At 41.1% G+C, this 15,074-nt stretch overlaps 1 protein-coding gene across 1 annotated transcript in view; it reads right to left on the reverse strand.

Annotated features, from left to right (window-relative positions):
• The window catches only part of esamb (endothelial cell adhesion molecule b), a 66,061-nt gene that overhangs the window by 17,565 nt on the left and 33,422 nt on the right, over positions 1–15,074 (reverse strand). The window lies entirely within an intron of this gene.

Here is a 15,074-nt window from a genome sequence, read left to right on the forward strand (position 1 = left end):
TTCAAAAACTCACACCAAGGGAAAAAAATTACTCGTGCCACTAAATCCTTCTACCGCAGAAAATACAGTGAATTGTGTCCCTCTTGCGCTCAGATAGCCAGAGTGTACAGTTAGAGGGGAATACACAGAGATAGAAAGAGGGAGGGAGGGAGTGTTATGATCCATAGACAGGCAGCTGCAATCTCCACATCTGTTCAGCCAGGCACGCCTTCCTTCTTTTCCAGAATGAGCGCGTGTAGAGGCAGGAGAATTAGGCGATCAGTAGTGGTGGTGGGTGGTGGTGGTGGGGCAGGAGGGTATACAGATGAAGAGGAGGGAAGTGTATGTGTGAGGTAGAGATTTTAAGGCAGAAAGCACACGAGAAACTTGTTTTTTTTTTTACTTATTTAGTTTTGCTGCAGTGACTCAGTGCTTTCTTTTTCCTCCCGGGACAATGTGACCCCGCCGCTGAGGCGTTCCTGTCCCTTAATTTCTGAATCTCTGGAGCTGGTAAGTCCTGCTGACTAATCCCTAAACAATCCCGGGCTCAATCCTCTCACCTCACGTGAGCAAAAGAGCTCAGCTGGACATGGATATGATCTGACACATGGTCACTTCAGCTACCAACGCTGCTGCCACTGCTATCATCATCATCATCGTCATCATGGCAACAGCATTTGCATTCTCTAGATTACGATTAGCAGATCGCTTTGCTTTACATTTAATTATTCATGTCATGCAACGTCTGCCGAGGCTGTTCGTGTAGTAGTCCACATGTTATGAGTTTGAAATGAAGCATCCTGGCACACATCTGAGGAAACTAGGCAGGTGAGAACCCAAAAGCAAAACAATTAGACGGTCAATGTAGCAAGCAAGCTCAGTTAACTTGGTCAGACAGGCAAAAGCCAAAATACTGGATAATCAGTCACTCAGGCAAACAAATCCAGTGAGGAGTAGGCAGGTCAGGTGAGGTCAGGGAGTCAGGTAAGCTGGATCACACACAGGTATGTCAGGCAAACCAGGGACAGGAAAACACTTGGCAATCAGATAAATGAAAAGTGAAACAGGATTGGTGTATATACTGTGTGTGTGTATAATGAGGGGAATGAGCTGCACGACCAGCTCAGTGGCCTTGTGGTAGAGTGTCCGCCCTGAGACTGGGAGGTCGTGGGTTCGATCCCCGGCCGGGTCATACCAAAGACTCTAAAAATGGGACCCATTGCCTCCCTGCTTGGCACTCAGCATCAGGGGTTGGAATTAGGGGGTTAGATCACCACATGATTCCCGAGCGCGGCACCGCTGCTGCTCACCGCTCCCTCAGGGGATGGGTCAAATGCGGAGAACAAATTTCACACATTCAGGTGTGTGACAATCAGTGGAGCTTTACCTTTACCTTTACGTGAGGAAATGGGCATGAAGTGCCAGGTGAGGAGAATGATGGCTGAAGGGAGAGGAGGAATCTGAATTGACAGGCAAAGAATTCAAACAGATGAGAACATGATTAATTGTTGGTGGAATTTGTGACACATCCAACATGTGAGGGAAAAAAACACTTAGGAGTGTTTGATGGCACAAAAAAATAAATAAAAAATTTCAGCAGACATTGAATTATCAATTTGAGAGTTTTCTTTCAAGTACAGTTAAATTGGTCTTCCTCTTTAACACACTAAATGTGATCTCAGGGTTCCACTGTGGGCAATGAATAATGTTCCTGCAGAGCGATCACAGGCTACAAACAGTGTACAGAGTGGTGCTGCTTTTGTAGTTGCATAATCTTGTGCGAAAAAGGTGATGGCACATAATTACAATAATAACTTCTTCCTTTCCAAACACAGTATCATGGCAAAGTTGAACCTGCAAGGGAATCGCACTGAAACAGGAAGGTGAATAAGAGAGCAAGTTAATATTCACAGAAGGTGCTAATGTGAATGTTGAAGAAATACTTCACTGCTGGATGGGCTGTCTATGCATGAAAGACACAGATACTTTCTAATATGGTGCTGCATGACCAGAGGAAACAGAGGAAAAGAGCTGTGGCATATGCGTAAGAGGTAGAAAACCTACAACTACCAGAATGCACTGTGCCGCACCAGACCTATAAATGCTCCTGCTACTGAGTGATGTAATGCGAGCTTAGCCATTTTAACACAGGAAATAATATGGTGTCTGGTGAGTAACAAATGATCTCTTATCAAGCTTAAACACTGGATGTTTCTCAAAGTCAAGGAAGGATCCTTAGAGGAATTTCAAGGATGCTACATCATCAAATCCCCCCTAATGACTGTTCCAATGTCAAGGATTCTTCAAATTCTACCGAGGACAGAGTCCTTCATTAAAGGAATTTTCAAGGATGCATGTGTGTATCATCATCAATTCTTTGTGCATGATTTGCTGGAGGTGAGGGTGGGGCCTCTTCAGTGAAACCTGCGCCAGCGAAGCTCGTCAGGATTTAAATAAATATATCATTTATTTGGACTAATATCTCCAGGAGTTTTTATAATACAAGCATGATAAACATATTGACAGAAACCTCATAATTTACACTTCCCAATGCGTCCACTGCCAAATAATGACATTTTTAAAAGAATGCAATATACATAAAACATGAAAGTTTTTAACTGAATCATTTACAGCAGTGATGGAGTGCTAAGTGCTATGATTTGAGCTGAGAGATGAGCAGGTTAGATCTAGGCACTGGTAAGATTGAGGGAAGTTTACCACAGTTCATTTACACATACTACCCACATTGTTACAGTACGACACAGAGCTGGTTGAAAATCAGCAAAGTGTCCCTTTAAGCACAGCATCGCTTTGAAATATATGTGATCGTTGTGCTCACAATGACAACATTAAGATGATGATTTCAGTATATGCATTGTTAACAGTTTTAACTCTATTAGTTTAGTGTTTTAGTATGCTTACATTTGCCATTTAGCATCTCAAAAAAATTAGGGCTACGGCTGAAAGTTATATCCTTTTTTTGTTGCAAATGTTTGGTCATGACTCAAAGCACTGGACAAATTAAAAATTTTGACTGATACTAAATTAAAGGTCAGAGGATCAGCAAAGTTATTACAATTCATCATGAGTGGGAATATGAGTGTCTGTGCAAAATTTCATGGCAATCCATCGGATAGGTACGGAGATATTTCAGTCTGACCATCATGCCATTCACAGAGTGGGACATCTACCCACGCAAGAATCCACAGCCATGCTTTTATTAACAAATGAAACCATGCCAAACCATGTGATGTGTATTATGAGATGTACATGCCAAAAATCTTGCCCTGCCTTGTCATAAACCATGTCTTCATATCCGGCATTTCCTCCTGTCAGTGTCAAGGAGCAGTAAAACCATCTATTGGATATGCCTGCACGAGATTAATATCTTTACTATCACAATTGTTCCTGCAGTCATCATCATATCAGTCTGTTTCTGATTCATAATGCACAGCAGCCCCATCTCTTTTTTTTCCTCCAGATTTGAAACATAGTTTTTCCCTCACAAATCCTGTTAGTGCTCCGATTTCATTTTCAGCAGCTATTGTGTTTGCTGGGAGCCGACATGTGTGCGCTGTAACAATTACATAACAGCACCGAGGAAAAAGGCCTCGTTTGGGACGAGGCTCGAATTGTGTCTACATTAAATCTCTCTGCTTGTATAATGCTGTGAAGCGCTGTGCAGGCGTCGCATGTTGATTAATATACGTTGTGTACCAGCAGCGGCACAATCAGAAAGGGATCAGGTTTTTCTGTAGGTTTACGAGACCCCACTGCGTCTTCATGTGAATGCAGCGCTGGACGTGGACAATAATTCTGAATGATATTCCATGATGAAGTAGGATAATGCCCTGTATTCTCCTCACTCCAGACTATTCTTGTGGTTCTTTGAGCGGGTTTATCCTCAAAACTGTGTCATTCAATTGTTTATTAAATGAAGGAAAATCTTCGCTAATCCGTAGCTGTCTCCATCTGGGATATGCGTGTGTGTTTGGCTGGAGACACAGACAGATAGAGGCAGTTCAAGATGTGGATATGGGTATGAAGTCAATCTAAATCCTTCACAACAGGAAAAAAATAAGGAAAAGCTTCCAATAAAAGGGATGCAGATATGATACTATGTAGCCTCAGTAAACTCTGTCCTAATTACATTTTGCCAAAGGCGATCGTTCAGCCTAGCCACGCTTTATATCTGCTAATTGGATTCTTCTCTTTAGAATAAACAGTGTTTTCTTCTTTTTTTTTTTGTTTTCCTGCAGGGCATCCTGGCTATGAGATATTAGTGGAGTCTCGGCTGCAGCAGCAATTAAGACAGCAAGGACGCTGGACTCATAAACCTGCATGGACTCATCAAAGAAGAGTCAACCCTCTCATGCATGTTTGAGCTGGGGTACCATCAAGAGATCAAATGTGAGTTTGTTGTGGTACCGTGAGGCGTCCATAGGGGGCAGCACATTCATATGATAAAACAGATCATCTGATTATAAATAAAAACCACATTGGAAAGCATCATATCACCCAAATCTCTGACTGTAAGACTCAGCGAATGAATAAATTAAGCACAAACTGAAGCGACACGGGCGAAACTGTCATGTCAGGGTGAGCGGGTTTGTGTTGAAGTAAATAAACAGGTGTTTCGTTTTTTACTAAAATGCATGTGATTTGCATGTCTAACGAGGCAACCTAATTCTGCTGTGTTGTTGTGATCAAATGAAGGATAAAAAGTCAGTCCCTCTCTCAAAGCCCTCTGGGAGCCACGAAGGCCTGTGTGAAGATAAACTGATCCTCTTTAACCAGCCCCACTCTATCTCCCCGAGTAATCTCTGCTTCCACCCATGTCTTTCTCTCATGTGAGTCCCTCTCTGGAGCTAAAGCTTTAGCTGAGGCTCAGATTTACTCCCCATTTACACCTTTACCCCTCAGCTCTCCCCCATCCATACACAGGAGCGGGCCTGCTGCCTCGAAAATGAGCTGATAATCTGAGGCAACAACAGGGTCTGAAGGTCAAAGGTCATGACAGCAGGCTGGATGCACTTTTCTGTTTCTAAGTGAGGCTGTAAAAGTCACACCTTTAGTTACAGAAAGTGTTTTGTTTGTAATACCACTTTATACCTTTAAATTTATTTTGTATTTGTATTCATCACAGTCAGTCACCTGTCGTCATTTGAAAAATATAAAATTCTTGAATTCAAGCTCTGCACAACAGCAAGTTTGCTCCCCCATAGGTAGACTCAGAGCATTCAGGTGGATGCTGGGGTGGAGGTGAAGCTTTCGAAATGTTATTTGAACAGCAGCAGTAGCAGCAACACCAGTAGCACCAAGTATAGCTTTCACAGAGCGGTGTGGCAGCAGGCGCGCAACACGAGTGCACAGAGCACTGATGGCTCAACTACAATGTGACATTTAAAAGAGTGTGATGTACACATGTTGCAGTGAGAGAAGTGTGCCATGGAGCTGTAGCAGTGGACTTAAGTTGACTGTCTGAACTAACTTAAAGGCTTCAAATCAATCAAATCAAATGCTCCCTCTTCATTGACACTTTAAAGACAAGTCTTAAAACGTACATGTTTTCAATGGCCTTTGGTTGTTTGTAGTTGTTTTAGTATTTTAGTATTTTTATAATTTTTTTTTACTGGTGTTATTCTGTTTTATATCTGTGTACATTTTATATCGCTATTTGTGTGTCATTCTTTTATTTTGTACAGCACTTTGGTCAACTGCATTTTTTTTTAAATGTGCTATATAAATAAACTTGATTTGATTTGATTTACCTCCACCATGAAGACACGTAGCATATTTAATAAAAAATAATACTTTAATTAAAAATATAATTAATTTTTTTTTCTTCATGACTGGATGCGGGCATTGTTTTTGTTATTGTTATAATATTGCTGAAATAACATCTGATACATCACTGCAAATACCGATGGAATCAATCAATCACCTGCCTGTTCAGCTGAATCAGACCTGAGGATCCTGATGCATCTCATCTCGTTATCAGTGCAGTTTAAACAATCACTGCACTCATTAAATACACAGTGTTTGCTGTGTGACATGGCACCACTGCTCTTAGTTTCAGGTGCTCGGTAAAAGAGAAACTCTGTGTCTTGACAAGGTTGACATTTTCTGAAAACTTAATTTAGAAACCATTTACAGAAAAAATGAACATGCCTTTTGTTTTTGGCTAATCCAGTCAATACCTGGCAGTTTAATGTAGTAACATGATGATATACACGCATCTGTGAAATGCTAATATCACCAACAATTCTGTAAATCCAATACTGGCACAAAGCATTCCTGCTCACTGACTGTGCAACACTTCATAAAATGGCCAATTTCTACCAGAGATATTTAAGAAATAGCTACTTCAACAGAAACAGTATGGAATCTGTAATAGGTCTGCAACTAGCGACTGTTTTCATTGTCGATGAATATGTCAATTATTTTCTCGATTAACAGATTAGTTATTTGGTCTGTAAAATGACAGAAAATGGTAAAAAAAAAAATCAGTGTTTCCCAAAGCCAAAGATAATGTCCTCAGATGTCCTGTTTTGTCCACAACCAAAGGATATTACACCTACTGTCAGAGAGGAGAAAATAAACCAGAAAATATTCACATTTAAGAAGCTGGAAAAATAAAATTTTCACTTTTTCTTCTTTTTTTAATTACTCAATTACTCACTAAATTAGCAAATTAGCTGGCAATTAAAATAACCATTGTCTGTACTGGTTGAAAAATGTCTACTGTGATATTGTCCAATCCTGTGCTTCATCATTAAGTGAGGAGTTTTCTGCTCAGTAACACAGCAGATGTGCATGAAACAACACTTGTCTGATCTCTACAGCATGTTTCGTCTGTGCTGAGCTGGGATCTGTGTCAGAGCAGTGATAACAAAGTCTTAAATTGACCCCATAAATGCCTCTGCGAGAACAGACAACATAATGATAAATTATTTAAGCATCGGATTTCTTGTCCTCATTATATTCGTTCATTAGTCTGGTTGGCTGACAAAACTGGTTGACCTTGAGTTTTACTTTTATTAAGGAATTTCACAAGTGAAGAACAGATTGCAAAGTGTTCCAGATTTGTTGATGTCAAATGAGGACAAACGTGAACAAAGATTACAGCTGAGCCAAAAAAAGGGGTTATTCCCTGACTTTTTGAGAGACAGGACTGGGAGGAATGTAGGACAACAAAATAGCCTTGTTGGTGTAAAACCGCCCGTTGGACTGACCCTACAGGCTTCAAACAGATGGTGCTTCAATAATAAATATTTGGGGAAGGCTCCTTTAAATTGGATTACATTAGTGTAATCTCTGCAGCTATTTTAAACCATTTTGAGTGTGCTATCTCATCACAGTAGCTTTAATCCCTCTTAACTTTTTGATTGTGTTTAAATTGATTCTCCTCGCACACATGGATCCAAACTCCCACAACCTCCCTCTGGTTCTCACTGCAAACTCAGCCGCTTTCACGCTCACACGCACAAACATGTGAGGGCGGGCACACAAACAAACACACACACCTCATTTATATTTATTTGTTGTTTACAGTATCACCTTCAGGTCACAGCAGATGTACCAGCCCACTCATGACAGGAAGGTGTCATCTTAAATCAGAAGTGGAACTAGTTTACTGTAATTAACTTAGAGGGAGGATTTCTGTGCTTCGCTGACTTATGGACCTGATTCAGTTTGAGACTGATGCAAGTTTTAAAAAAAATAGAGAATTACTGCCTCACGGCTGTATGCCTCTGCCAACAAGGCAACTTGTAGTGTCAGTTTTAAATATCCATTTCTGTCCAGACTCATGCGTCGCCATGACAATGCATCAAATGTGGATGTTGCTGCACAGTTAAGTATCACTAATTCAGTATCTGACAAAATGTCTCCCTTTCTGTTCCTGAGATATGATGTTGAATTTCGGCCAGTAAAGTGTTTTTGCAGAACATTATAACATAACAGTCAAGATGACCTTTGACCCTTTGGATGTAAAATGTTGTCACTTAATCATTTTATCCTATTGGACATTTGTGTTCTGTCATAATTAGCAGATAAATTCTTGAGTTATGGCCAAAACTTATTTTGTGACCCTGACTTTGACCTCTGACCACCAAATTCTAATTAGTTCATCGTTAGGTTCAAGTGGACGTTTGTGCCAAATTTGAGACAAATCTCTCAAAGCCTTCCTTAGATGTAGTCTTCACAAGAATGAGATGGACAGGGTCACAGTAACCTTTGATAGCCAAAATCGAAGATATTCATCGTTGAGTCCAAGTGAACATTCGTGCCAAATTTGAAGAAATTCCCTCAAAGCCTTTTTGAGTATGGTGTTCCCAAGGAAAGGCTGAGTGGACAACCCGCAAACATAATGTCTCTGTCAATAACTATTGCCAGCACGGAGGCATAAAAACATGTTTAATGAGGTCAGAGTGACCTTGACCTTCGACAACGAAATTCTGTTCAGTTCATTGTTGAGTCTAAGTGTGCCAAATTTAAGGAAATTCCCTCATAGTGTTCTTAAGATATCACATTAACAAGAATGAGACAGACGAGGTCACAGTGACCTTTTCTTCTACCACCATAATTTAATTATTCATTGTTAAGTCCAAGTGGACGTTTGTGTCAAATTTGAAGAACACATTCACAAGAGTGGGGTGGACCACCCAAAAACATTATGCCTCTGGCCACAGCTATCACCGGTGCATAGGCATAAAAAAAGTTAAAACATCAGCATTTAGGTTGGTAAGGAGTACCGAACATGAAGTATTGCTATACTGATTTTGCCTTCACACACACTTTTGACTTGAGGATGAACTACGAGAAACCACTTATTTTAAAGAGCTTATAAAAGCACCTGAAGCTGTCAATTTTCAATTTTTTTCATCACCACTAAAAGGATGCCAGCCCACTTTAGATGGCCCCTCAGTTGCAGCTCATCACAGGCGTAGATTTCAGGGGGGATGATGTTGACACATCCTCCTCAATATGTAGAACATGTGCATATGTCCCCCACATAAAAACATTAAAGATAAAGAGGACCTTTTCTTTGACAGAATTACAGACATCTGCACCACAGAATTGATGCAGAAAAGGCAGAAACTGAAGGAAACTAGGTGTTTGATGCTCAGAATTTTCATGTGGAGGACACCCAAACTCCATGTTTTATTTTATGGAGCCCTTCCCCCGCACACTGAAACAAAACCTGCGCCCTTGCAGCCACTAATCCGCATTTAGAAAGGCTATCATAACTGATTATAGCCACTCAAAGAACATCCTTGTTACACTTGACGTTCACTAGGTAAGACTGAAGCAAACTCATGCGTAGGAGCAAATTTAACAACAAATTGAACAAGTCCACATTCAGAACAAAACGCAAGGGAAAAAAAAAACAAAACCTCAGATTATTAATTTCCTCACTTCCTCTGCCACACTGTCATTGTCTCTGCTTAAACAAAAGTGGAAGGATGACGCTCAGGCAATTGAGGCAAGCGTTGCACGATATATAACAAGGCTCAATCAATGGGGAAAAAAAGCTCCCTTGTAATTTCTCATCACTGAAACTATTTATAACCTTAATTTCCTGAACATTAAATCATCAGAAATATGATTACAACCATCACAACCTCTGAAAAACAAAGCAGCGACCACACACGTCTTCATTGTGTACTGTAGATGTACATGTGCCTTGTGTACTTTCCCTTACGTATCCAGAAGCCCACTACAGGTCAACCACCTTTTGAAGCTTGGCAGACGCCTTCCGTTTGTTCTCACGTGGCAATGTTGTTTTACAGGCCTGATTATGCAGTTAAGGCGACAGAGGCATGCCTGCTTGTGTTTATGATGAATGCCTTACATGTCTCCTGTCAGCTCTGACAGCCGACACATTGAACCGCAGTGTCCTCTAAGGGAACAAATAGAAAACAGGAAACAGAAAAGCAGGCTTCTATAGTCAGCACTGGAAGGAGGGAGCAGTGGGCTTTGATCACATGGAAATACCAAACACACACACACACACACACACACACACACACACACACACCATACATGGGGGATATAGGTGTTTATGTGGGAAAACAAAGGCTCTTATTGTGGAGCAGCTTTTGTGAGTTATGTAAGTTCAGGGAAAGGTTTACATCTGAACATGTGTGTGTGTGTTGATGCTGTAGAGAAGCAGTCTGACGGTGAAGCTGAACAACAAGTAGTTGGTTTCTTCTTGTAGCTATGCTGTGTTGGTCAGTGTGACGCGGACTACTGGGTGCCAGCGGCCTTTTTCATCCCAGCTGTCCATCACAAGTCCCACACTGCCCTTCCTCACACCCTCCCCTCTTCCTCCAGCCAGCTCTTGGGTCCTAGTGGCAGGGAATGAAAGGCAAACTGGGTCTGCAATGTTGCACCATAACAGAGCCCATAACCACCCTGCCACCCCTCACACCGTCTTAGGTCTTTGAAGAAGATATTTATAAACCATTAGTGTGGCAGCGGGGCGAGGGTTGACTGTTTTATCTCCCAGATCTGTCATGTGTTACCACGCACGAGTCGAGCTGTGATGACAGAGTGACAGAGTGAGGGCCGATAGGGCCGCTGCCACACGAGTCCAGGGTCAAACTCGTCGGCTGAGGCCCCAACTGCCTTCGCCACTCCACTGCCTATGGGACAGGGGGGAGCGCTCAGTGCAGCGAGACTGTAATTAGGAAGCTGTGTGATCTGATTTCAGATTTCCACTGAGCTCTCATCAGAGAGGAATTACAGCACAAGTATTATAATCTGCATGCAGCATCAGATGCTCAAATGCTTCCCAAAGTTTATCATGGGAGAGGTGCAGGATACAAGTAGTATGGCATCATCATGTCACATCTGGAGAGGGAAACAAAGCTTACTGTTTAAAAAATCACCAGAAAACTCTCTTTTTTAAAAAAAAATCAAATCCCTTTATTGTCATGGCACGATCACATTACACTTAAAAACAAACTGATGTGTTTCTGATGAGGGTTTTTTTTTTTTTGAGATATTTGTGCCTACATGTATCCTTATCGAAAAGAGCGCCTCAAACAAATTCAACTGCAATCCAGGAAGTGCTCCTACCTCAACATTTTTTGTATGCTTCCTGTCTTTTTTAAAGAGATAGTTGGACATTTTGAGAAACAAGCTTATTCTTTTTCTTGCTGAGTTAGATAAAAAGGTCATTAGTTACTCCATTTCATAGACGGGTATCAATCTTCGTGTCTCACCCTCCCACAGAAAGCAACTAATCACCCAAATTTGCACACTATTGCACACTATTATGCAGCAAATATGTTGAAACTCAACATTTCAACAACAGCGTGGTTAATATGTGGTTTAGGTTTAGGCACCACAAACACTTTATGTTATGGTTAGGTTATGGTTAGTTTTAGGGGGCACAAGTCTGGCGGGAACGCAGCAATGGTTTGGCATATAATAACCGCCTTGCATGTGTAATTAGCCGCTGGAAACACAGCAGTGACTCACTCAGTCACAACCAGTTTTGTTGTCTGTTGGTCTCAAACAGTGGTCTGAAGCTTGGGAGACGTCTCGCCTAGGTCTCACGCCATCCACCATTCCCTCCAATTCCAGATGACAGTCAGCTCATATATTATATCACTTTAGAAACGTTCATATGATACGTATGAAACGTGTAAATGTAATGTATTCATTGCAAAAATGTACAGTGTCAACATTTTCTTCTGCGGACTGTGCTGGCCATTAATAATGAAAGAAGGTCTGAATTCAGCTTTCACCATCAAAGCACTGAGAGTATCTTCAGTTCCCACAGCCAGAGCTACTCCCAAAGCTCAGGTATAGATTTTATAAAGTGAAATCCAATCCATATAACTGACTTTGAGGTTACTGATCAATATGATTTAGCAGGGCTCTTTTCACAGATTGAGCTGTTTGTTTTGTGGAGAAAAAACTCACAATAAACCAAACCTACAAGTGCTACTTTACTGCATTTAGAAAACGCACCAAACCTTTTAAACGTAACTTGATTTTCTGATTCTGAAAGCTTTTTCTTCGACAACAGTCACCTGCTGCTGCTGGAAAATAGTGGGAATGAACTGTAGCAGTAAAGTTGTGGGCCGCAAAACCAAAACATGAGCTGAAAGAAGCTAAAGATGAAGGGAACTGCAGAGTCAGCCGATACATCTCTAAATTTTTCACTATACAAGCAATTCTTTTGACATTACACACAGTCATTTGATCCATTTATATGATGTGTGCAACTTTCTTTTAAATCTGATATCCTGAGAACCAAAAATTAAACTGTAAGGTACCTTAAAGACCTGTTTCATGGGATGTACCATACACAGTACCATACCACCTTAATTTATATTTTACCATAATCAAACATAATTTATTTCAAATTACTTCCAAATTCAAAACAGAAAGCAAGGACACAGCATTGTAAAGATTTTTTTTATCATCAAAGTCCAACTACAATAAATCATTTCGTGGTCAAATTTAACTACAGTGAGGTACATGGTCACCACACCTTACATCTTTACCTCTATCTTTACATTAAGCACAGAAATTAGGTGATTAATAATTAACATCACCTGCTGCAGAACCCATTACATAGGCAAAATCAATATTTAAAAAAAATCCTAATTATAGCATGCCAGTTTAATATGTATATAGGACATGGTAGACAGAAGTCACTGTGCATACTCTAATAGAGCAGGAAAAAGAAAGGCTTTTGGACATGTGACGTCTTTAGAAAGGCAACAACTTTGCTTTCCTGACGTGCGGGAGAGTCAGGGCTCAGATGGTCAAAAGAAGCCCTGATGGTCCTCATCTCCACTGTACATTGTATCCAACATGTCTGACACACACAGATTAACCCACACCCCCACCCCCACCTACAGTACAACTGAAAGGGTCCTGGTTAAAGGTGAGAGCTGCAGCTTAGAGTCCACAGAGACCAGAGGAAATAACTTAGCCTGGCATGTCTCCCACCTGAGCCCAGTTCACTTCCTGCTGCTCTGCACATTTAAAGGGTCAGTAGACCCAAATGTTGTTGAGACATTAAATAGGATCAAGTAAGTCCCTCCCTATGCAATCCATGATGTCAAAAGCTTATGAGACCCAAGTGGCAACCTACAGAGCCGAAAAATGAAGCCAACGGGGCAGTGCCAAAAACTGCAGTTCCTCTAATGGCCACTTGAGGCTGGATCCAAAAGCGAATTTACAGCCTGGTACAAAAAACAGTTTTGGTCTCTATGGCTAATTTCAACACCCATGACAACTGTACAGGGAGTACATTTTTATATACCTCAACCCTTGCAAGGCTCAAAGTTAGGGATAATTAAGGGTGTGACCACTTTGACTGACAGGCTGTCTGCAAGGCATCACAGTCTACAACACTTTTTACGGAAATCGTGCTATAGGACTACAAAGTCCCTTCTTTATGCCACCTTTGCTCTACACAATACCAAACAACGCCCCAGTGGGTGACTTGAGAAAGCATGCCAGTGTTGTGGACGCAAAAGAGACATGACAGGATGTGTAACACAATGGTGTCGGCTTCTAGTGTGATATGTAACATACACGTCTGCAGCACTTTCTATATAATAACAATCACATAACATGGCAATAACAATCATGTACCATCCCTGTTACGTGGTGACGGATCTCACTCTCTGCTAAAAGGGTTTCTGGACCCACTGTCTCCCCAGTATGCAAACATCTCAGCTGCTGTTCTTCTTTGAGTTAGCTACTAACTGCTACTTCCTGCTTTTTTAAGTCTCCCAGTGGTAGATTGAACGCATAACACATCATCAAAACATCACATTTATCCCATCCATCCCATCCATAGTCCAGTCCTGCCGACTTTCCCTTTTACGCAAACGTCCATTTGGCACTGTTCCTCCGCAGCCGGCTCAAAGGCGAGACAACCCCCATTCCAGGCTCATACCTTTTATAAAGAGCAGCATGACAGAATAACGGCACGTCATTCCTGCCTTGAACAGGCAGTGTAAAAGGGGCTGATCAGTGAGCTTGCTTGCATCTTCACAGCTCCATCCTCTCATCTAAATGTGGTCACTTATGGCTCCAAAAAAAAAAACCTAGATGGTGATGGCCAAAATGCCAAACTCAAGCCTTCAAAACACGGGTCCACAGACTAATGGGTGACATCACAGTGGCTACATCCATTATTTTTACAGTCTATGATGAGACCCCAAACACTGCACAGCAGTTCCTAATTCAATGGTACAGCATTTACTGCTCTGGAAAATGATCACCATGTTAACTGTTTTATCTTTTGTTGGAGTAATTGCTGCCTTAACCCTAATGATATCTGGCCATGCAGATAGTCTGGGTTTCACTTAAAAAATATCAGCTGTGAGACTTGTCATCAACACAATGGAGGTGTAATGGAGCTCAGAAATATTAATTAAATATCAGGTCTGAAAATCAGAAATCCAGACACAGTGTCCCAGTTACACTGGATCAATCCACACACCTCACAGCATGGATGTTTTCCTTTTACTATTATTTTCCCTCTGGTAGAAAATACTTCCCAGTGAAAACTGTGGGTTATCCAACTTTCATATCTAATAATCTTTTTCGATGTTTGGAGGGAATAATTTGAGTGAATTGACCCTATCGCTGTCACTGTACCTTTGATCCAGTTTCACCCAAATTAGGTGCACATGGTGCAGCTCACCTATAAACTGTACACACACAAACACACTGTGCAGTAGCTTAAATTGCATCTGCATGGTTACACGTTGAAAGACGTGACATGAAAAGATGTTTTCCAACTAAATTAGATCATGCAGGTATCTGTTTCTCTTTTAAATGTTTAGACCTGGGTGTCGCAGCACTGTTTGGCAGCTAAGGGTGACATAGGATAAGGATAAGGCTGGACTGGAATAACTGGTTATTAAAAAGTCCTGTCAAATCTGTGGATTTATACACAGAAAAAAAAATCTTAAATGGTTTGTTTAATTGCACAAAAATGTACAAGTCATTAAAGTTTTACAACACACATATAAAATGAGTTGTTTAGTCCATCAGCCTGCAGTAATGACTTTACAGCTCTCCACTGGAGCAGCCAGCAGTGTTCATGTGTG

This window comes from Epinephelus lanceolatus, chromosome 4 (genome assembly GCF_041903045.1).
Source record: "Epinephelus lanceolatus isolate andai-2023 chromosome 4, ASM4190304v1, whole genome shotgun sequence".
Taxonomy (NCBI): domain Eukaryota; kingdom Metazoa; phylum Chordata; class Actinopteri; order Perciformes; family Serranidae; genus Epinephelus; species Epinephelus lanceolatus.